This window comes from Lepidochelys olivacea (genome assembly GCF_965140295.1).
Source record: "Lepidochelys olivacea isolate rLepOli2 genome assembly, chromosome: 2".
In the NCBI taxonomy this organism is placed as follows: domain Eukaryota; kingdom Metazoa; phylum Chordata; order Testudines; family Cheloniidae; genus Lepidochelys; species Lepidochelys olivacea.
Genome location: NC_140412.1, coordinates 20,596,876 through 20,609,226, shown reverse-complemented (window position 1 = coordinate 20,609,226; position 12,351 = coordinate 20,596,876).

Below are 12,351 nucleotides of genomic sequence, written 5' to 3'. Positions count from 1 at the left end.
TCCAAAAAATAATTGGCAACTTCCACCTCCTTCAGTCTCCTCCTATCTTGTCTGTTTCCATTCTTCAAAGCTCTGTCAGCAGTGTACAAAAGCTAAAGGAACGTTACCGATAAACTATGGGCAAAGTGTCAACCTTGTATTTCAGAAGCCTGCAGCTCCTAGAGCAACAGTTTGGGTCTGCAGAATGATAAGGAGGCTTTATGGAATGCTGCTATCAGCAAAAAGTTGGTACACTAAGTTCTTCTATGTAGATTTTGGCCTTCCTCACTCACTCTATGTAACAAGGAGATTAAGGCAAGTCAGAATGGTAGATCAGCACAAGAGCTCAATTTCTTAGCATGGCCTGAAGGATTTCTTTTCTCCCATTTGTGGCGTTTACATCTGAAAAATACAGCTTCTGTGTTGTTTGACTTTGAGGGGAAATGTAAACAAGCCAAATGTTTTCAAACTACCAAATCTAGGTCTTCTGCCAGCTTTGGGGGAGAAAGACAGTCTACAGCATTTAGAAAATCAAAAATGGGTATTTTATGTGTCCGTGGGCAAAAAGAGAAAAAGCATTCACCAGGAAGGCAAAGCACAGCTTTCTGTCTAAGGGCCTGATCCAACTCCCATTAAAGTCAATGGAAGTCTTTCCACTGAGTTTAGTAAGGTTTGGAGCCAAATGTTATTTGGGATAGTTTGTCTCTTTAACAGGCTATATAGAATCACTACACATTACATCCCCCCAAGGGGTGTGGTAAGTTATTCGTCCCTCTGTGCATGTTTTTTAACTCCACTTAATGCTAACAGGAGTCTATTTATGTTTTATATATAGATGAAATTCACCTCTCTGCAAAGGGCCAGCACAAGATCTATGTATCTTTAAAGTAAGACTTGAGCCTGGCAGTAGATGCAGCTGTACCCAGCCTCTCCTACTCTCACCAGGGTTGGAGGAAGCTCAATATCATCCATGCTTACTCCTCTGGACAGCAAGTGGAGAAGAGAGAAGGCGGTGAGAAGCTGTAGAGGAAGAGGAGGTTTCACAGATGCTTCATGGCAAATTAATGGGGGCCTGGAGGAGGAGCAGTCAGGCCATCTGGGAGCAACTACTTCCTAGCCACGTCTGTCACTCAACTGTAGAATAGCTCCCAACTCTTTCTTTCCACAGAGCCTGTTCAATCTACCCCTGACTTTCTGTCTTCATGTTGTACATAGTCTGTTGAAATAGATTCTCTTTTGCTTTCTGTTATGTGGGAGGAATAGTGTCACATTATTATAAGATTTGGATTTTCCCCTGTGTCCAGTGAGGGCTTTGTCACATAGAAAAAATGTGTTGTGCTGAAGAACTTGAACCCTCACCCTTCTATAACAGGCTCACTTTGGATGAGCCCCAGTTATGAACAAAACACAAGCTAAGGCACTTGGAAAGTCTAATGGGCCAAATTCACACCTCTCTAAATCTGCTGTCTTCAAGTTCACTAGCAATTAGGTAACTTGACGGTAACCAGATTAACTGTAGCAATGTCTGTTCAGCATTATCTTCTTAACCTAATACTTCAAACAGAACTTTAAAAAAAAGGACCAAGAGAGGTTATTTTCCCTTTTTTGGGGGCCAAATCAAGCTTTTAATCAATCCTTACTTGGGCAAAATTCCCATTGAGCCAGATTCTCAGATAATGCAAATTAACATAGAAGTCAATAGAGTTATGTAAATTTTCACCAGCTGAGAATCTGGCTCAATGATTTCAAGGAATGAGTAAGGACTTCAGGATTTGTCCCACTGCACGTATGTAAATGTTTTTTTTCAAAACTCTTCACTATACAATCGTATAAAGGAAGGCTCCAAATTCTAAATAACATGTGAGGTTTGGGAACAAACTGACAAATTAAAAAGTAATAAGTCACCAGGACCAGATGGTATTCACCCAAGAGTTTTGAAGAAACTCAAATGTGAAATTGTAGATTTACTAACTGTGGTTTGTAACCTATCATTTAAATCAGCTTCATAACAGATGACTAGAGGATAGCTAATGTGACACCAATTTTTTAAAAAGGCTCCAGTGGGATCCTGGCAATTACAGACCAATAAGCCTAACTTCAGTATTGGGCAAATTGGTTGAAACTATAGTAAGGAATAGAAATATCAGGCACAGAGATGAACACGATTTGTTGGGAAAAGTCTAGAGGGCTTTTGTAAAGGGAAATCATGCATCAGCAATCTATTAGAGTTCTATGAGAGGGTCAACAAACATGGACAAGGGTGGTTCAGTGGATATTGTATACTTGGACTTTCAGAAAGCCTTTGACAAGGTCTCTCACCAAAGGCTCTTAAGCAAAGTAAGCAGTCATGGGATAAGAGGGAAGGTCCTTTCATTATCTGGTTAAAAGACATGAAACGAAGGGTAGGAATAAATGGTCAGCTTTCAGAACAGAGAAAGGTAAATAGTGGTGTCCCCCAAGGGTCTGTACTGGGACCAGAACTATTTAGGTATTCATAAATGATCTGGGAAAAGGGGTAAACAGTGAGGTGGCAACATTTTTGGATGATACGAAATTACTCAAGACAGTTAAGTCTAAAGAAGACAGTGAAGAGTTACAGAGGGATCTCAAAAAACTGGATGTCTCATCAACAACATGGCAAATGAAATTCTTTGTTGATAAATGCAAAGTAATGCACATTGGAAAACAACTATACATACAAAATTACTTGCTACCACTCAAGAAAGAGATTTCGGAGAAATTGTGGATAGTTCTCTGAAAACATCCACTCAGTGTTCAGTGGCAGTCAAAAAAGCGAACAGAATGTTAGGAATCATTAGGAAAGAGATAATAAGACAAAATATCATAATGCCTCTATATAAATCCATGGTACTCCCACATCTTGATTACTACATGCAGTTCTGGTTGTCCCATCTCAAAAAAGATATATTAAAATTGGAATAGGTACAGAGAAGGGCAACAAAAATTAATAAGGATATGGAACAGCTTCCGTATTAGGAGAAATTAAAAAGACTGGGACTTTTCAGCTTGGAAAAGAGACTAAGGGGGGATATGATAGAGGTCTATATAATCATGACTAGTGTGGAGAAAGTGAATAAGAAAGTGTTATTTACTCCTTTACATAACACAAGAACTAGGGGTCACCCAATGAAGTTAATAGGCAACAGGTTTAAAACAGATAAAAGGAAGTACTTCTTCACACAATGCACAGTCAACCTGTGGAACTCCTTGCTAGGGGATGTTTTGAAGGCCAAAAGGATAACTGCATTCAAAAAAGAATTAGATTAGTTCACAGAGGATAGGTCCATCAATGGCTATTAGTCAAGATGGTCAGGGACACAACCCCATGCTCTGGGTGTTCCTAGCCTCTGATTGCCAGAAGCTGGAAGTGGACGACAGGGGATGGATCACTCGATGACTGCCTGTTCTGTTCATTCCCTCTGAAGCACATGGCATTGGCCACTGTTGGATGGCAGGATACTGCGCTAGAAGGACCATTGGTCTGACTCCTTATGGCTGTTCTTATGTTGTGATGATTGTCACCCTGACTGACACACCAACAATTGAACTAAGGACCTCCAAGGCTAAAAGCATGAGCTGCTGCAGCTTAAACTATAGCTCTCTAAATGGGTATGTACTGCATTCATATCTTCTGTGGCTTGAGCACAGAAGGGGGCCTGTAACAAACACTGATCGATAAATCCCAATGGAAAGTGCTCAATCCAACAGGCTGGGATTTTAAAAAGAGCAAAAGGAAATTAAGTGCACAGCGTCCATGACTGCCCTGGCCTTAATTTTCAGGTCTACATGCTTGCTTAATTTTATTTTCTATGGTAGTTCACATTCTTTTATAGGCCAAATACATCATGTACCAAACAACGTGTGGGGTTCAGAATGAGGAAGATATTTGTCCCTTTGTTTTTGAAGCTGTTGTGGCTTATCAATTTAAAAAGAACTCTTGACTGGTCTCCTGAGGCCCCAAGTGCTGTTTCATTGCTTAGGCAAACTCCCTGGGAGAGGAACAAAGGCTTAATGTGTGACAGGGTTTGCTGTGCAGGGGTTTCTTTGTAATCTGATTGCTAAGGGAAACTGTTCCCAAATGCCAATCCAATGAAAACCCAGTTTCAGGTACACAATAAAGAAAAGAGGGGAGGAAGAGGAAAGAAGGAAAATAAGAACAGGGTATTGTAATGGAATCATATAAAATGGAAGGGTTTATGTTTCTTTAGCAGCTCTTGTGGGGGTGGGGGGGTGCCATTGTTTTTCACAAAGGTTCTCGACAAAATTGTTCCAGAAGCTCCAGCTACAGGGAGAATAGACATTGTGTGGTTGGTATGGCAATTACCCAGCAAGATACAGCTTTATACAGATGATGAGCTCTTTGTTTTGTTTTGGGGGAGGGGAGGTGTGTGTGAACTAGTCTTTTATTTATTTATTTTTTAACAATTATACGCTGAATTCGTAAGGACCATTTCTCCAGCAAACAATCTCCGTAGCCATCAGTTCCAAGCAGGTTAGTTAGACTGAATCCTCACTTTGCTGTGTGCAGTATGCATCTGCTAGGAGTTGTTTGCTCTGTATTGAGAGAAGTTTTTCCTCTCTCTTGCAGAGGCAACTAGCATAATCCTCCAAACTCATCCCTGAGCTAACACAAGGGCTGGTGCAGGGTATGATGGGAGACGGTCTGTTTTCCCAAGTCCAGGTTTGCTAGGGCCTCTATGGCCCCCTGTGGAATTTAACATGCGTGCTGCCATATAGTGCCTGTGGGGGCTTGCACTGGTGGGGAATTGCCAAGGTACAGGATCGCCCTTTTGCAAGACTCCTTTCACCTTTACTCCATTCTTCCCTGTCTGACTCCCAACATATCCCAGCCTTCCCCAGAACACTCTGTGTACCGGGGGCATCTGTGCTGCCTTCATAATTATCCTCCATTTCACTCTTGCTCACTAGAGAGCCCACATGCCTACTTCTGACCCCTTTGCTGTGGTAGAGCAAAGAAACGTTAGGGCAACCCTGAATGCAGTCCTTTTTTGCCAGATGCAACATGCTATAGAAGATATACACACATTCACTGTTTTTTTTTCTCATGGCAGCTTTATTTTAGTTCTTTCTTGTGCTGTTGCTCCATAGGATGAAGTAAAGACAGTTATGACTGAATGTATTTGTTTGCCCTTTGTGCATAGAAAACTAACAATAAAAAAAATGAGCTAAATGCAAATGTGGTAATGTGTTGCAAGTTCTGCAGAAAAAGTACAGTTAATACTTTTTGCCTTTAATTTGCTCATTGCTATATTTGAGGCAGTATGTTAAATGTGGTTGTTGAAAATTAGCTCTCTTACAAATAGCTGGTAAACTAACTGTGTTTAGCTCCTCTAGGCTAGACAGCTGTACCATCAGATTCTATTTACTTGACATAGTTTGCAGGTCACTCACAAAAGTTATTTTATTTAAACATAGACAAGTCCCCTCATAGCCCCTCCCCTCCTTTAGTTTGCAGGCTCTTTGGTGCAGGGAATGTCCATGCATGTTTATACAGCACCTAACACAATGAGGTCAGCCTGTATGAGGCCATTTTATTCTGCTTCCAGAATAGAAATATTAAATAATAATACTGGTATTTCTTATTGTTGTTACCGATAACACAAGTTGAGAGTGGACTAGATTCTGTTCTGTGCGTCTTCAGAGCTAAAAGCCTTGACTTTTAATAGGGAAGAAATAGGGTCTTTTGGTTAAGGCTCAGGGCTATGAGTCAGAAGTCCTAGGTTCCACAGTCCCTTTAACGCTTTGTGCCTCAATTTCCCTATCAGTAAAAGGGAGACAATTCTGCTCTGCCTCCTGGAGGGTTTGTGAGTAGACCTGATCAGGAATTTTATTTTTGGCTGAAATTCCAGTTTTCGTTTGGTGAAAACTGACAAATTTATTAATTTTTCAGTTTTTTGACAAAAAGCCCCCAAAATGTTATCCAAAATGGACATTTCCATTTTGATGAGAAAAGGTTTTGAGCAAAAACTTTCAACCAGATCTAGTTTTGAGGTCCAACTTGTGAAGGGCTTACCTACTATAAATAAATAATACCCCAGGACTTTGTGAAGTTCATTTCCTGAACTGGATCCAGATAGAAAGCTTGCAAATAGCCCTGTGACAGGTTCGGTCACAGAGACCCCCTTGCGACTGTCACATGATGTTCTGAATTTACCTCTGAGCCCATTTTCTCTGCCAGCTTGGGACTCCAAAACCCTGCCTTGTTGAGCCAGACATGCTAGCCTGATGCAACACAGACCCAGGTCTGGTCCACGCCCCCAAAGCTGCAGACTTTAAAAATCTGCTCAGCAGGCTGCCTTCTCCAGCACTCAGACACTCAGCTCCCAATGGGATCCAAACCCCAAATAAATCTGTTTTACTCTATATAAAGCTTATACAGGGTAAACTCATAAATTGTTCACCCTCCATAACATTGCTAGAGACATATGCACAGCTGTTTGCTCCCCCAGGTATTGATCACTTACTCTGGGTTTATCAATAAACAAGTGATTTTACTCAGTATAAAAAATAGGATTTAAGTGGTTCCAAGTAATAACAGACAGAACAAAGTAAGTCACTAAGCAAAATAAAACAAAACATTCAAGTCTAAGCCTAATACATCAAGAAACTGATTACAGATAATATCTCACCCTCAGAGATGTTCCAGTAAGCTTCCTTCACAGACTGGACTCCTTCCTAGTCTGGGCCCAATCTTTTCCCCAGTACAGTCCTTATTGGTTCCAGAAGGCAACTTAGGTGAAAAGCAGTGGCTTTCTCATGGCTGGGACCCCCTTTGTCCTGCTCCACCCCCTTTTATAGCTTTGGCACAAGGCAGGAATCTTTTGTGTCTCTGGGTTCTCGCCCTTCCTTCTAAATGGAAAAGCACGAGGTTTAAGATGGATTCCGGTATCATGTGACATGGTTACATGTCACTGTAAGACTTCATTTTTCATTACCCATGGGCTGGTCTACAGGTACACAGGCAGGTTTGCAGGTAAACAGAGCCATTTACAACCAGTTGTCCTAGTCAATGGACGCCATCAAGATTCTAAACCACCATTAATTGCCCACACTTTGCATAATTACAATAGGACCTCACATAGTTATACTTCATATTCCTAGGTTTCAGAGTAGCAGCCATGTTAGTCTGTATTTGCAAAAAGAAAAGGAGTACTTGTGGCACCTTAGAGACTAACCAATTTATTTGAGCATAAGCTTTCGTGAGCTACAGCTCACTTCATTGGATTCATCCAAGTAATAACAGACAGAACATCTGATGAAGTGAGCTGTAGCTCACAAAAGCTTATGCTCAAATAAATTGGTTAGTCTCTAAGGTGCCACAAGTCCTCCTTTTCTTTTTTCATATTCCTAGTTTCAGATACAAGAATGATACATTCATACAACTAGGATGAACACATTCAGTAGATTACAAGAGACCTTTTCCATAAAGCATATTCCAGTTACATCATATTTACACTTATAAACATATTTTTATAAAGCATATGGAGTGCAATGTTACAAGCCCCTCTCTCTGAAATGGGCTAGTCAGAGCTGCAGATCCAGGACACACCTGGACTATAGAGGAGTTTATTCCCATATGTGAACTTTACAGAAAGCCTATTTGATCTTAGACTATACTATGTTGCAGAAGCAACACTGAGTAAGCTAGATACTGATCTTGTGCCAGGTAAAATAAAAGAAAAGCAACATTAATGACAATGAGCTATGTTATACAGTCAGTGATCTCATGCTTAAAATAAAGGACGTGGATGAAGGCTGCTGTTCCGAGGTGCAGGAGTCAGTGGTTTCTAAGATACCAGACTCACAGGAACGGACACTGAATTAGTAGAATACAATAAACCTCCATATCTTGAAAAGACAGACATAACAGTACAAACGTACTATCAGCTCCCTAAAAAACAGAGAGAAGGTTTCTTTTCAACCTCTCCTTGGGTCATTTGATTGTAGTGTAGTGGGTGACATTACCTGCCACTCCACCAACTGACTTCTGGTAATCTTCTTTCCCAGTTGCCATGCCAGTGCTTGACTAGTTAGGTCATCAGTTATAAAGGTTGCATCCCATGTCTGCCTAACTTAGTATTATACAGATAACCCTGGATCCAGGAAGATGAACTGTAAGTAACCCAGCAGGGCTTTTCCACCTTGAATATCTGTGATCCAATGTACATTTAGACAACAGCTTTGGTAGCTTTTATTTATATATAAGTATTTCCCCCAAATCATGGAGAATGCTGTAGTAGGCTGGGCAACATCTTGTTCTGGGTTTTTCCCCCCAATATGGTAACATTTCTCAGAATAGTTGCTTAAAAACAAATCAGAGAAGTGAGTAGAACTAATCACACATGAGAAGTAATGAATATGCTTTAGGGCTTGCAAGTATAACCCTTCTGCCCATCAAAGTTGGCAGCAACAAGGGCCGGGTTCAGTATCTAGGGGTTCCATTCCAATAACACAATGCAAATCCAGCTCAAGCCCCCACTCAGTGACCTGGGACAAATATATACCACCCCTGCTGGGCGCCTCCAAGAGGCAATACTTCCCCTCTCGCAAGCACAGAGTCTGAGTGTCGCAAAACCTTTTAATAACAGAGAGAAACAATGTGGCATTATGTTGGGGAAACACCACCAACAGGATTCATAACACAACCCATGAGCAAAAAACCCACCCCAAGCAAATTGGGGCATGTCCTTTCCCTTTGGTTCTTGAGTCCAGCAACCCAAAATCACCCAAAGTCCCAAAAGTCCAATGGCCCAAAAGTCTCTGTCCCTGGTCAGTGCAGCCCCAGAGTTCGAAAGTTTATCTACAGAGTTTTACCTCCCAAGCTGGGTGGAGATGGGGGGTGGTGATTAAGGGGCACCTTACGTGGTCCAAAGCCAATTGCCCCACCTCTCCATGGGGCTCCGCTCCGCTCCACCAGCCATCCCACGAATCACTCCACTCTGCCAGCCACCCTCATGAGCTGCTCCAGGCATCCCACAAACTGCTCCACTCCACCAGCCGCTCTGCTCTACCAGCCGTCCCATGAGCCGCTCCAGCCATCCCACAAACTGCTCTGCTCCAAGAGCCACTCTGCTCCACCAGCCATCCCGCAAACTGCTCCACAATATATCTTCAGGCTCCCCCACTACTTAACACAACACTCAGTGATTTCAGCTCTTAGTAAGTTTAGCTCTTTTGTGATTTCAGCTTGTAACAGGGGAGCCTCAGTGCTGGTGCACCATTAGCCCAAAGTGAATTCAGCTCAGCAGCCTGTAATTAGATTCCTAACAGGATCAAAATTAACTCTGATATACCACAGTGGGGAGAAAGAAGTGCAATTAGCATGTAAGGCCCTCTCCATGGAGCCCATACCACCAGGTATCAATACCTATCCCCAGCCTCTCTTCATTCACTGGGTTTTGGAACCCATGACCCTTGCCTAGCGAGTGCTGCTTAGTTGATGGTGAATCCCTCCATCATAACAAAAGGCCAAGTACAGTTCCACTGTCTTTGATTCACATAATCAAGATAATAACAATTTATTTCTGCCCCAATAACAGATAAACTGGGGCTCCTACAGCAGCCAAAGTGACCATCTAGGTGGGGTGGGTGTGCCTATGCAGATGAGATCAGCCCCTGAAGTTCTTCTCCACAACCCACCATGACTCGCTACCAGATGTCAGGGTAGAGCTCATCCAGACTCTGCTTACACAAGATTCAAGTCTCTGATGGACACATAGTTTAATATAATTAGTTTTGGCTTTGGGGGAGTTTAATTTGGGAGGGAATAATTCTACAGTTGGGGTGAAGGAGGAAACTTTTGTCTTGTCAATAAATCTTCTTGGCCAGGTATCTTTGTAGGAATATAAGAACAGCCATATTGGATCAGACCAATGGTCCTTCTAGCCCAGTATCCTGTTTTCTGACAGTGGCCAATGCCATGTGCTTCAGAGGGAATGAACAGAACAGGCAACCATCCAGTGATCCATCCCCTGTCATCCACTCCCAGCTTCTGACAAACAGAATAGCGACACTCAGAGCTTGGGGTTGCATCCCTGCCCATCCTGGCTAATAGCCATTGAGGGACCTATCCTCCATCAACTTTATAACAGATTGGCCTTTAATATTACAACAATATTAATGTTCTAACAGATTGGCCTTTTTTTTTTCAATGGGTAAATGAAAAAGACAAAAAAACATGAAGCATATTTTCAACATTGTTTCCATTATCTCATCAAAATTCACTGTTTTGTATCTGAAAAGTTTTGATCAGTTCTACTTTTTTATTAATAATAATTTGACTATCCCAACAGTATAGGAGGAAACCATTAGGCTTTTTATTATGAGCTATTACTACTGTCAGTTGCCAGACCAGAATTTCTCTTTCTTATGTTTGTTTATATCTACGCTGCAGGAAAGGGCCCCTCATTCTGTGGTTCTTGATCTGTGTTTCCCAGGAAATATCAAGAGACAGAAGGAATCTTGAAGAATCACCATTGACACCACAGAACCTTTAATGCATATGCAATTTTCTGTAAATATAACTCCACTCTGAAGATTTCACAGGTTCTGTAAGGGTCTTATTTCCCCTCCTTTTTATGATTTGCATGGAAAATTTTGTGTAATAACTGCAACCAGAGACTGACCGGGGTCCTCTAGAGCTAAAGGCAGGAAATGTCTATGGAGTGAGCTCAAGAGCCCAACTCTCCAAGTGAGTGCTATAACAGACTCACATCCTTTGTGAACTGGGCACCGATGGAACATGAAACACACACTATTCTATTTTATCCCATATAGGTCCTTATACAGTCTTTATCACTGAGATATCTGAGCACCTTCCAGTAGTTCATTAAGCAATGGGACTAATCTGAATCTGTCATGTGGTTTGTCCTCTCTCTGATCCTCTCTTCAGGGGGAGAATTGTGCATGCACTGGAGTGTTTTGTTTTGGTAAGGGCTGACCAGTGGGTTACCTCTGCATTCCACAATGGCATGTGCATAAAGTGCTTCCCTCACATTCCACAGATGATTTGCTAAAGAATGAGTTGCTTTTTAAAAAGCACTCTACTCAAGTAGAGTATAGAATGCGTGGAATGTCAGCAGAGTGGGTAAGGTGAATGTGAACTAGTGAAGAACAATATTTTCCTGCAGGAGTACATTTCTTTCTGAAGAATGGAAAAGCACTTCAAGTTCATGCAAAAGCATGCTCACGGAAGCTACTAGATCGCATGCCCTGATTCTCATGGGTGACTTTAATTTTCCTGATATCTGCTGGGAGAGCAATACAGCGGTGCATAGACAATCCAGGAAGTTTTTGGAAAGCGTAGGGGACAATTTCCTGGTGCAAGTGCTAGAGGAGCCAACTAGGGGGGGTGCTTTTCTTGACCTGCTGCTCACAAACCGGGTAGAATTAGTGGGGGAAGCAAAAGTGGATGGGAATCTGGGAGGCAGTGACCATGAGTTGGTTGAGTTCAGGATCCTGACGCAGGGAAGAAAGGTAAGCAGCAGGATACGGACCCTGGACTTCAGGAAAGCAGACTTCGACTCCCTCAGGGAACGGATGGCCAGGATCCCCTGTGGGACTAACTTGAAGGGGAAGGGAGTCCAGGAGAGCTGGCTGTATTTCAAGGAATCCCTGTTGAGGTTACAGGGACAAACCATCCCGATGTGTCGAAAGAATAGTAAATATGGCAGGCGACCAGCTTGGCTTAATGGTGAAATCCTAGCGGATCTTAAACATAAAAAAGAAGCTTACAAGAAGTGGAAGGTTGGACATATGACCAGGGAAGAGTATAAAAATATTGCTCGGGCATGTAGGAATGATATCAGGAGGGCCAAATCGCACCTGGAGCTGCAGCTAGCAAGAGATGTCAAGAGTAACAAGAAGGGTTTCTTCAGGTATGTTGGCAACAAGAAGAAAGCCAAGGAAAGTGTGGGCCCCTTACTGAATGAGGGAGGCAACCTAGTGACAGAGGATGTGGAAAAAGCTAATGTACTCAATGCTTTTTTTGCCTCTGTTTTCACTAACAAGGTCAGCTCCCAGACTGCTGCGCTGGGCATCACAAAATGGGGAAGAGATGGCCAGCCCTCTGTGGAGATAGAGGTGGTTAGGGACTATTTAGAAAAGCTGGACGTGCACAAGTCCATGGGGCTGGACGAGTTGCATCCGAGAGTGCTGAAGGAATTGGCGGCTGTGATTGCAGAGCCATTGGCCATTATCTTTGAAAACTCGTGGCGAACGGGGGAAGTCCCGGATGACTGGAAAAAGGCTAATGTAGTGCCAATCTTTAAAAAAGGGAAGAAGGAGGATCCTGGGAACTACAGGCCAGTCAGCCTCACCTCAGTCCCTGGA